Source organism: Lampris incognitus, chromosome 20 (genome assembly GCF_029633865.1).
Source record: "Lampris incognitus isolate fLamInc1 chromosome 20, fLamInc1.hap2, whole genome shotgun sequence".
NCBI classification, from domain to species: domain Eukaryota; kingdom Metazoa; phylum Chordata; class Actinopteri; order Lampriformes; family Lampridae; genus Lampris; species Lampris incognitus.
In genome coordinates this window covers 20,715,194-20,727,458 of record NC_079230.1, presented here as the reverse complement: position 1 = coordinate 20,727,458, position 12,265 = coordinate 20,715,194, and the positions used below count along the sequence as shown (strand labels likewise).

The 12,265-nt window shown below is 42.8% G+C and overlaps 1 protein-coding gene across 1 annotated transcript in view; it reads left to right on the top strand.

Annotated features, from left to right (window-relative positions):
* Window positions 1–12,265, top strand: part of LOC130130477 (receptor-type tyrosine-protein phosphatase delta) — a 118,301-nt gene that overhangs the window by 36,119 nt on the left and 69,917 nt on the right. The window lies entirely within an intron of this gene.

The following is a 12,265-nucleotide window of genomic DNA, read 5'->3' as shown; positions in this document are numbered from 1 at the left end:
TCTGACATGATGGTTTCAATTTTTTCACTGGTGAAATTCTTTTTCTTTTTGTCTTTAAGGGCCATATGTCTCTCTTCTTCCAACAACTTCACTGCTTTCTCCATGATACACCTCTAGGCAAACATATTTCATTATATATAGAAAGGGGTCACAGCAAGAGGGTCCTGGCGTCCTCTGTGTGGAGTTTGCATGTTCTCCCTGTGTCTGCGTGGGTTTCCTACGGGTGCTCTGGTTTCCTCTCAGTCCAAAGTCATGTAGGTCAGGTGAATTGGCCATACTAAATTGTCCCCAGGTGTGTGTGTGTGTGTGTGTGTGTATGGGGCCCTGTGATGGGCTGGCAGCCTGTACAGGGTGTGTCCCCGCCTGCCGCCCAATGACTTTTGGGATAGGCTTCAGCATGGTTGATGCTAGAGCCAACGGGGTGTAGGCACGGAAGTAGCCGTGATTGGCTGTTGCGTCGGCCAATAGACAGCGCGGAACCTCGAAGTGCACTGACTTGAAACAAACGATGGCACTGAAACATTTAGCTAGCTAGCTTCCAACTGACCTTAACATTGCCAGATCGTACTGTAATGATAGCTAACGTTAATGCTTGCTAACAATGGAAATTCAAAAAGAGTTTAAACCTTAACCCTAACCCTAATCAACAACCAATCACGTCTATTTCTGTGCCTACACCCCGTTGGATCTAGCATCAACCTTTCAGCATCCCTGCGACGCTGGGTAAGGATAAGCGGTTTGGATAATGAATGAATGAATAGAATGGGGGCGTGGCAGTATGCAAATTGCAGATAGCGGGAACACACCAGTCAGTTTTGATCGATGCTGATTCACTAAAATACGTACGGTGGCAAGAACGAAACTGGCCTGTGCACACGTCACGAAACCGACAGTAAATTTGCGTGTGCGCTTATTTTTAGCGCAAGGAAGGAACATTTCCACACACATATTAGTGAAAGAGGCCCATTGTCCTTGTCGACCTTGACACACGTTCAAATATACATTTGTACGACCAGTAGAGATAAATGGGTCTTAAAGTTTATGCCGAAGTTGAATTCACTCCTTTGCAAGATTATGTAGGATTAGTTCTCACATGCACATCTTGCATGTGCACTTCTGTAAATGTGTAGTCTCGTGCATTCTTTCAAATCAGAGTTCATCTGAGACGTTTTGAACAAAAGGACTTCTTATTCACATTTAATCTGCTAAAGTTAGTTTCCTGCAGGAGGAAAAGAAAAGAAAACAGTCAAATTCCTCAGTTGTGATCCCTTTAAAGTTGGAAGCAATGCTTGACAGGCTGCAAAGACTCAAATACAAGCTCGGATGATGAATTTGTGGAATTTCCTCCCACTGTTGTGTAGTTCATTAGGAGGCAATTGCAAGGATTCTGTCTTCCATTATGAGATTAGTGAAGCAATATCCATCCAGTGCAGTCAGAAGCCTATTTGTTAAGTTTGTACCAGGGAAACTGCCTGGATGTAAGTTGCAAGGAAGCATAATCTTATTTGGGCCGCACAAAATATTTGCCGAGCAGCACTGAGATGTGTCGGCGAGATAAATTGACGTGCAGGGTTTTTCTCGAGGTTATAAGGGTTGCATGGAGACACTGTTAGACGGGTTTTTTTGTTCTCATTTTACGGAAGCGGTGCACATTTTCTGCGCTAACCTTTATGTCCTTTGCGCTTCATTGGCTCGTTTATCTCTTAATAGGTGGCTACACCTGCCAGCCGGTGAAAGATATTCAACACCCTTCATGTCAAAGGTCATCACTCTCTCGCTCACGTCCAAAGAATTTTAAATATTCTACCCAAGGCAGCACTAAGACGTCTCTAATCTGATAAGGAATTCCATGGGAAAAGAGAGAGAGAGAGAGAGAGAGAGTAACTGCTTGATTGGCATGTGTGCAACATTTTCCTCTCAAAGGGAAATTTCACTGATGGTTTTGTGCATGTGCAACCAGTACTGATGAGTAATGTTGTCAACTGAAGTAATAATGTCCTCATTGCGTACTGTGTTGATGGAGAATTTGGTGTTCCCCTGATCGTGGTCTTTCCCAGAGCACCTACACATACCAGAATGCATTGTTGCACGCGAGCCCCAGTATCATCGTCCATAAAAATCCTCTGCGCTAGCGTTGGGGGACATCATTTCCACCAGCGGAAACGTACCTTAGCCCAGAGAATGAGGATGTATTTTCTGAACAGTGTGTTTAGAGTAGATTAGGGTATTAGAAACCCTGCTAGGCTGTGTGTAGTTTTTTTCCAGCCGCCAACCGAATTCACAGTACGTCACTTGGTGGCCTTAAAAAAAAAAAAAAAAAAAAACTCGGTGTCACTGCCGCTCCAGAGATGCAGAAACAATCGGAAACAACTGCAGCTGTTTTTCATGCGCCATCCCTGTCACAGATAGACAAGAGATAAGGTTGAAAATCAATGGTTTTTCCATTTAAATACCCCTTGCTTTTCAGTCTGGTCTTGGTATATGACTCAGTTTGTCCTAAATGAAGTGTTGGTTGCTCGCGCCATGCAGGCACTATTGGCAGAGACAAGTCAATGGTCACAACCAGCGAAGCATCTCCAGTCAGTCAATAAACATTTATGTTTGAGAGCTGTGCAGAGGCTTAATCGCTCTCTTGCACACGTACGCACACACACACACACACACACACACGATTCTGGCTTACATCAAGAGTCAGCACACCTGTTATCACCGGTGATGTGCTAAATGGCTCATTTGTGTGACAAGGTTCTCTGCCTCCACCATCACAGCACTATGGACGCAGCAACGGGACATATCCGCGAAACTAAGTTGTCAGCAGTTTGAGGTCATTAAGCAGGTTTTATATTCTGTTACTCTCATCACTCCCCACCGCTATGGTGATTATTATTATTATTATTATTATTATTTAAAGCCTGCTGCACCTGTTCAGTTGAACAGTTGCAAACTGAACGACTGAAGATAAGCCTCTCAAAAGTCTTTGTTAAGATATTAATGGCTCAGAATTATTATTAATTATAAATACAAAGTCATGAGAGATGAAAAAGTGGCCTTTGAATTCCCTTACAGGCAAATAAGGGATAAATACTGTAATTATGAGGGAAGCAACACAATGGAAATACCATTAATTGTTTATAAAAGCAAATGAAAAAGGATAGGGAAGGAAAATAGCAATATATCCCATCTCAGGTTCAAAAACTTGATGGGGGGGGAGGGGTTCTTAACTTTTGCAAAGGATAGAGTCATGGATAATGGACAAAAGGAAAGGCAGCCGTCACAGTCTCAGTTTGGGATATTTGACTCAAGCTGCCAACAGTTGATAAAGCAAGATGTGGGCCTGCCAAAACATGATGCGCTAGGTGCAAAAAGAGCCCCTTATTTTCACCGTTGCAAAGAGCACATTATAAGCAGAACAAGAAAAACAATCATGGAGCAGCTGAAAATATAAAGAACGTGAGAGCAAGAGAGAGAGAGAGAGCGAGTAAAAAAGAACAGATGTTGCAGAACTGGTCCAATGTGGAGCTGTGGCCTACCTTTGTTAATCGCCAGCTCTTACATTTGGTTGAGTGATTTTGTTTGTGTGAAAACAAAAGCATAATTAACAGCGCTCTCTTCTATGCTAAATAAAAAATAATTGAATCCATCAGTTGAAAAGGAGCAAAACAGAGCACAGTGTTGATGAGGATTGAGGTCTGTTTAGAGTGGATGCATTAACCAGGTTTTAGCCACTGAAACGGGTGTTTTCTGCACTGTGACGGCTTGGTCGCAGTTTCCTGCCTTCTTTCAGGGAGTTGTGGCCAGTGTTAACAGTCAGTTTATACCGTGATCACGGAGAATACTCGCTTCTGATTGGCTGGAGGGTGTGCGTTAAAACCGTACAGTGCACACGTAGTTTGGCTCAAGTTAAATTGCTGTTCTGAATATATAAGCTGGCCATAAAAGTTGTTATGTAACCATAGCAACACACTGCATCAGCAACATTCCCAGTAAACGACCAAAGCGTTAGCTTAGCGGCTAACTTCTCCCTCATGATCTTTTAATTCTGAGTCAAAAACAAAAATTAAGGGAATGCTTTTATTTTAATTCTTCGGTAAATGATCATGGTATGAATGGGATAATCCACTGCAAGGTGTGCATTATGGGATTTTAGCATCATTTGTGCTTCGCGTGGGGTGGGTCTTTGCCTCCACATCGCACGTTTAAATCCTTTAACGCACACCTTGGAGTGGATTATCCTTACTTACAAAACTGATCGAAATGGTCAAACGATATATCCTGTATTGATATGATTTCTCAAGGTGTATCCCCCTCCAACTCAAGTCACTACACTCTGACCATCTGTCCTCGTGGCAAGCCTCAACTCCCAGGCCACCGTAGTCCAAAGTTCACAGATTTAAACTAGATCAGTTAATGCACCCATCAGCAAGTCAAGTCAGCAAGACGAGTCCAGTGATTGTCCTTACGAGGAATAGTGATGCATAGCTAACATGATTAACACCCAAGCCCTGTTAAATTCTCCTATCTGCTGCTCTGTCCCTCGTCTTTTGTTTCTCAGAGCGTGGACAGAGCTTTAATCAATGTCCCTCAACCACAAATCACATGTTATGGTATTGTGGTGTGGCGGTAATAAAAGGGGGCTTTGGTTGAAGCAGCAGAAAAAAAAGTACTACAGGCTGTCACAGTCCGTGGGTAATATTTGATGCCCCCATTTTTCTACTGGCTGGACCTCTTTTCAGTCCCCTCTGGGAGGGGACTGCAGATTGATCCTTAAAATGAGCTTAATGTAAAAACAATTTTAAGGGCGGTGCCAAAAGAATAGAAGATGTATGGGTGCCATATTTTGGGACACGTTCACAATCCAAAAATTCCAGCTCTGCGATAATCCGGCATCTTTAGTCGAGTCGGGATTCCCAAACAACAATAAGTCTTGGCATGCGCTTTTCTCCAGTATGGTGCCACAGCAACTGACCTGTGACAGGCTCTTTTGAAGAGATTGTATCCGCTCAAATACATCCCACAAATATATCTTATTATGGCCCACGGGGATTTTCCCTGAAGAATAACCTCGACCACAGGGGTGAAAAGCCTTGTTCCGCCTGAGAAGAAAAGGGTCGGACCGAATCCAATCCTTGTGCGACAGGCACGAAACACAAACCGGAATGTGACTGGAAAGGTTTATGTTTTCATGCCCTCGGTTGAAAAGTCAATTTCTAGAAAGGCTTATTTCCTCCCCCCTTCTCAAATCCCTTTGTACGTATTGGGCAATTTTGGATGAAAATATGATTTGAATGGTTGAAAAAAAGCACAAAGGCCTCGCCAAATCAAAGGTATTGTCCACCGGGTTAACTCAGTATTTTCTGGCAATGCCTCTTTGTGAGAATAAGACTTTTTTTTTCGCCTACTCTTACCGGCACATCATGTTGGGTACAATCATCACAGCCATGATGATGAATATTCTTTGCAAAATAATGTATAAACCAATGCAAAAAAAAATAGATTATGTCGATAAACGAGAAAAGCGAAATGAAGGCCAAGAAAATTGCAAAAAATGGCAGAAAAAAAAACAGGGAAACGATGTGCAAATGCTTTTTTGAATATTTGCTTTGAATGATATGGCAGTTCCCCCTCCCTCCCTCCCAAACAGGCGCCCCGACACATACCCACATCTGACTTCCCACCCGCAGACAGGGCCAATTGTGTCTGTAGGGACGCCCGACCAAGCCGGAGCCAACACGAGGATTCGAACTGGCGATCCCCGTGTTGGTAGGCAATGGAATAGACAGCCGGACACCCCTGGTTTTACTGATTTGTATGTTTCTAATGTCTTCTGTCGTCTTGTTTCTGTTAGTGTAGAGTGTGCTTGGGTTTGTGAAAGACTCAAGTTTTATGCAATTTTATTATGATTTTGTTATGTTTCTTTATACTTCTCACCGTCTTTACTTGCTCAAGAAAGCTTTAAATCTGCTTTTGTGGGTCCGCCGTGCTGTTCAGTTGTATATTATTGAAGCAGATTTCAGACTCGGTCTGACATTCTGGCCTGGGGTTTTGAGGTTTGGTCGCTGCACCATGCTAATGAAACACTCCCTGCAGAGATAACTGCATTAGCCCTGTGACGTCCTGTAAACACTCACCCAGACACACAACGACACACGTAACACACACCTGCCCGTGTCCAGCCGACACAGAAACAGGGCTAAGTTGGTTGGGTAAACAGTAACTAATCACATTTGGATGCTACCTCCGTCTTCTGAGACTCAATTAGGCTGATTTAATTAGTGTCCTCCCTAGGAGAATATCACTTGTGTTTGTCACTTGCAATTACAATATTGAGCTAAAGAGTGCTTTGGCCGGGCTTGGTTTTTCAGTGTACTTATAGGTTAGCAGAGGTGATATGTATTGATATAGTTACATATACGTAGCTGTTATATCTAGGATGAGGTGTTCATCTAAGTCACTTTTAAGACACTGAAATGGTCATTGATCGTGCATGATAAAAGCAGTTTTGGCCATATATATATATATATATATATATATATATATATATATATGTTTTTTTTATGAGTGATCAATAGAGATAATTTACTAATGCGTTGAGCTCATAGTCCAGTGGTCCTATTTCTTAAGTAAAAATCTGCTCACCAAGGTACTATTTGAGCCAATGTCCTTTTATAATCCTCCCATACTTGGCACCACATCCTCACAGGACCTGATAGCCTGGCAGTGGTTAATGTGTGCAAATTGTCATTGGGAGTCCTTTTATATCAAGCACCAGTGCTCAGCACTTCTGCAGAAGGTGACTTCAGCATTTTTCTCCCTTCCATCTCATTTAGTGTGTAGATCCATTGTTGAATATACAGTATGGGTCTGGAAAGCAGAAACTGCCCTTGTCTTAGACTGTCCTTGAGATTGCAGTTCTCAGCGAGGTGGAATAAGTATGTGGGGGGGGGGTCTAACCTAAACCTCAATTTTTTTTTTAATTTTGCCTTTCAGCTTTGACTTTCATGCATTGTACAGAGATGCAAAGCCATGAATTTTCAATACAGGTGTGTACAGCATACAGTGCATTCTCTTTCTGTCACAGAAACACTCAGTTAAAATGCATGATGCACCACATGTTCACCAAACTTTCCAATTTCCAGTCCAGTCTGGGTGAGTTCCTAGAAAGGAAATGAATTAGTTCTGTGCTGAAAATTTATCTGTGTAAAAACAAGCCCTTTACTGTTAGCGGAACTGCAAACATTGCACAAAGAGAGAGAAAAAAACAACAACATATTCTTGCAGCTCGACTCCATTTGATTGATTATTTCATTCTCCTCTTTTAACACTTTGTCAATAACCTAACTTCCCAAAAAATGTACAGCAATAATGCCCACAGTGCAAATTAAATAGCGATTAATTTGATTTTATGTTAGTCTCTTGGCCCTGTGAGGAAAATACTGCCGCAGCTACGTTGTGCACAGTTGTTAATCACAGCCGAAGTGGGTGAATGTGTTCAATTTCCTCCCTGTATTTATTATCTCATTGGTAATTCACTTTAGGAAGTAAATGAAAGTCACCAAGTGGTAGAAGGACCTCAAGAGGGTGAAACTAGGTGTAGTTGTGATGCTTATTCGTACCACCCCCTTGAGTTGTGTACAAAGGTTTGAAGTTACAGCATAGCTGATGTCACGACTTTGTGACCAAACCAAAGGAGTCCGAGTGCACAAAAAGGGGTGAATATTGCATATCTGGGCTGGGCAAAATGTACACTAAGGCTGAAAACCTTTTTTGTATCGGACTCTGTTGCCCACTTGGTAACTTTGCCAGGAGATTTATTAACTTTTCGGACTCCCTTGGCAACTTAAATCCTCAAAAGCGCCCAGCGACTTTTTTCAGTCTTTGGGAGAACGTTAGTGTTGTTACCATTTAGCCACAAGAGTGATGTAGAAGCAAGTAGTATATCCCATTTTACACGCCCCCCCCTCCCCACCACCACCACTACAACCCATACCACTGAGAGTTGAGTCCGCTGAGAGGACTCGTTATCCAGTCACATGTTCAAAATCTCACTAAAACGACCGCCGTCCAGCCTGTGTTTATAGTTAGTGATTAACACTGCTGAGTGTCCATTCACAAAGATGTAACATTGTCATATGGCAAAACATTTTTTTGGCTGGACAGGCCAGCAGGGACAGCCCTACAACCCCAAATATCTGTTATGTCACCATGTTAAAGTGACTGAGAGAACAAGTTACATGATTGGGCCAATGGATCAGGTGACCAACAACGTCACTGATGTTACATGATTTCTCGGCCGACCAACGACGTCGCCGATAAACACAGGAGTGGGAGATTCCCTATAGACCAGACCGGTATTGCATCATCAAGCACCAAGGCCCAGCCCCCTTTTGGAGGAAAGAACCACACCTTCACATTTTGGCCACAATTTTGATCATTGACCATACACGGTCCAGTCATAAACTAGGTTTTTATCTAGTCTCGTTAAAACTACTACTACTACTACTACTTTTGGCTGCTCCCGATAGGGGTCACCACAGCAGATCATCTGTTTCTATCTCTTCCTGTCCTCTGCATCTTCCTCTGTCACACCAGCCACCTGCATGTCCTCCCTCACCACATCCATAAACCTCCTCTTTGGCCTTCCTCTTTTCCTCTTCCCTGGCAGCTTCATATTCATCATCCTTCTCCCAATATACCCAGCATCTCTCCTCCACACGTCCAGACCATCTCAGTCTTGCTTCTCTTACTTTGTCCAAACTGTCTATCTAGTCTTGTTAAGAAAAAAAGGGAAAAAAATACTGACTCAGTATGTCATAGTTATAGTGTGTTAATTGTTATATTAATTATCTACAAACTTGTCTTGTCTTACCTAAATGTGGCTAGTTTATTTGTTCATAATTATGGTGTCAATTTTGTCTCGCTCCTATAATTACCTGTTTGAATATCCATCCATCCATCCATTATCCAAACCGCTTATGCCTGCCTGGCAGCCTGTCCAGGGTGTCTCGCCGCCTGCGGCCCAATGACTGCTAGGATAGGCTCCAGCATCCCTGCAGCCTCTGGTTGAATATGGATCTTATAAATATGTCAGTAGTTCATCTTTACTGTGTCCATTTTTTTCTCGTTCATGACTGTTACCCATTCTCTCCCATGTTATGTGATTTAGTATATGCAGTTAATATGCAAATTAACTGCTGATGTCATCTAGCAACTCTCAGAGCAGCCAGTAGCAACTTTCCTTTCAGAAAAGTTGTCCTGTTACCAGACCATTCATTTTAAACGCACTACCCCAAGCCACATCGGCTGCCAACACTGGAACTCATTCTCAATATAATTTATGAATCATTTTTTGGTTAATAGATATTAGCTAAAAAGACAATATGTTTACAGAACGCTGTACTTTCAGTCAGTTGTTTGTCAGGGCAAAACTATTAGGGATGTCATATACTGAGAAATAAGTGATTTTGACTTCATAAAAGGCAGCTAAAATATGATCCCTGAGTACTTTGGTTTATTGTTTATTTGTTTTTTTCTTGGCTATTGCTTTTTTGGACCACATAGATTACTATGTCCAATTATTATTTTCAACATGTGCCAGTGCTCCCAGACTTGCTCCTGGCTATAGTGTTTGATCAGGTGTACTTCTGACTCGCTGTAGACTTGACTAATTGTCTGTTCGACCTTGAACAGGCCGAAGGGAGCCTCGGAGGGAGTTACCTTGCACAATTAATTTCTCTTCTCGTTCTTCACTCTCCCCCATTTGAGTGGACACCTTTGCAAGCTATTGCTTAACAGTGCTCCACAATGGTGCTTTTGTGAGAGAGACATACAAGCTATCATCCATATCTCTCCCAACTCGATCAGAAACTGCCCCCTGAAGTATCGTTCAGCCAGTTTGGCATAACCAAGTACATCTAGATTTAAATAAAAAGAGAAAAAAATAAACCTCTATTCAAGTGTCTCTCTCCATTGGATTTTGAAAGGTCAACCCAAAAAAAAAAGAAAAAAGTAACTATCATGTAGAATAGACTCATACAGCATATACTTTAAGCCCATTCTTTAATATCGTCAAAATGCGACTAAATATTTTGGCTCGGTAATGACAAAATAAAAAAAAACTGTTTTTTTTTTTTTTGCAGAAATTTGTTGATTTTTGGTCAGTGAGTCCAGCCGTGTAGTATATGCTAAGGTGAAACATTTATAATTTGTTTTAAAAAAAAAACCACTCGACATAATCTAAACAATTTTAATTTTGTGCTAGAACTTAAATGGCTAGTCTAGTCTCGTTGCCCCCCCCCCCCACATCCCCACCCTCCAGTAAGCAGATGGATGGGCCAAGGGGTTTTGAATAACTAGCGTCACAGAACTGACAAGAAAGCAAGCACTTGAATATATGCCTTTATTCAGGATTAGAATTTGTTTAAATGAGGATGTCCAGGTAGCGTAGCCTACCAACACGGGGATCACTGGTTCAAATCCCCGTATTGCCTTTGGCTTGGTCGGGCGTCCCTACAAACACAATTGGCCGTGTCTGTGGGTGGGAAGCCAGATGTGGGTATGTGTCCTGCTTGCTTCACTAGCGCCTCCTCTGGTCGGTGGGGTGCCTGTTCTATTCCCCACAGGAATAGAGTGATCCTCCCACGCGCTATGTCCCCTTGGTGAAACTCCTCACTGTCAGGTGAAAAGAAGTGGCTGGCAACTCCACATGTATTGGAGGAGGCGTGTGGTAGGATCAGCAGAGGGGTTGGAGCAGCGACCAGGATGGCTCGGATGAGTGAGGTACAATTGGGGAGAAAAAGGGGGAACCCCCCCAAAAAAAAGAATTTGTTTAAGTGAATATGGAAAGATTGCAGAAGTAGCATGCCGTTGAATAATTATAAGCTTTTCTGAAAAACGCACCCAAACCCACTTTGCCGTCACTGTCCAATCTCCAGTTCAGGCCGGGACGCTAACTTACAAAGGAAACTTCTTTTGCAGTTCAAACTGAAGTCATTCATTTGCAATGTGAACGAATTCTGAAAGAGATTCACCCACGGACATATCCTGTCCTGCCAGACACCCAAAAGCACTGTTGGAAGGTGGCCACGATTATTGTTTGGTCTGCGCGCTGGCTACTGGAAGCTGTTTCTAGAGTGATGTGTTACCATGAAAGCTTACCGAGGGAGGCAACTTCAGAAAGGTGCCTTTTTACATTTGCAATGAAGACACTAATTACCCATATCACAACAGGGAGAAGGACCATCCTTAAAAGGTGTGCAAAAACCTCATTAGGATTCAGATTGAGAAGGTTTTTTTTTTCTTCTTCTGTAGATTAGCACTAAGCTAACATCATGGAGAGCCAGACGATTCATATACGGGGTTCATGTCGGTTTTGAAATTTTCCACACAACACCCACTGAAAGGATCAGAAATTCCCGTTAAGAGCCTTGAGCGCCAGCCAAGGCAGCTATATACGCCTTTGATTTTCTTTGTTGTGCTGAAAGAAAATGGTGGAAACAGTGAGCTATGGCAGTTATCTTGTCTCACATCTTTACAAGCAGCGAGGGGGAGTCCACCCTTGTTCAGTAGGGAAACCCGCACGCGGGCAGCAACACGGCAGCTTATGCAATGTGGCAAGCCGGCACGCCATCATCATCACCATCACCGCCATCATCAGAGAAGATCAAAGCAGCAGTGGCTGCAAGTCTTACTTGACAAAACACGTGCATGGAAATGGCCTGCTTTTCATTCATAACTCATCACTGTTTCTTTTTTTTTTTCTGTCAGGCATTTTGGAGAGATAACGAGCCAGAATTGTATTGCTCAAATTCTTGTTTATTTTCCCATATTGTGTTTTAGGAGTTTTTGACCGATGGTTGCTCTGTGCCCATTTTCACTTTCTCTTTCATCTTCTTGGCAATATCTTCACCATTTGTTGAATTATATTGTACACATCAGATACATCGTAGTGTCATGTTACCAGACAGAAAAAAAATTATGCCAAGGCTTACAAGCTATAAAGAAACTAACGAGGGGCATCCAGGTAGTGTGGTGGTCTATTCCGTTGCCTACCAACACGGGGATTGCCGGTTCGAATCCCTGCACTACCTCTGGCTTGGTCGGGCGTCCCTACAGACACAACTGTCTGTGTCTGCAGGCATGAAGCCGGATGTGGGTGTGTGTCCTGGTCGCCGCACTAGCGCCTCCTCTGGTCAGTCGGGGTGCCTGTTCAGGTGGGAGAGGGAACTGGGGGGAATAGTGTGCTCCTCTCATGCATTACATCCCCCTG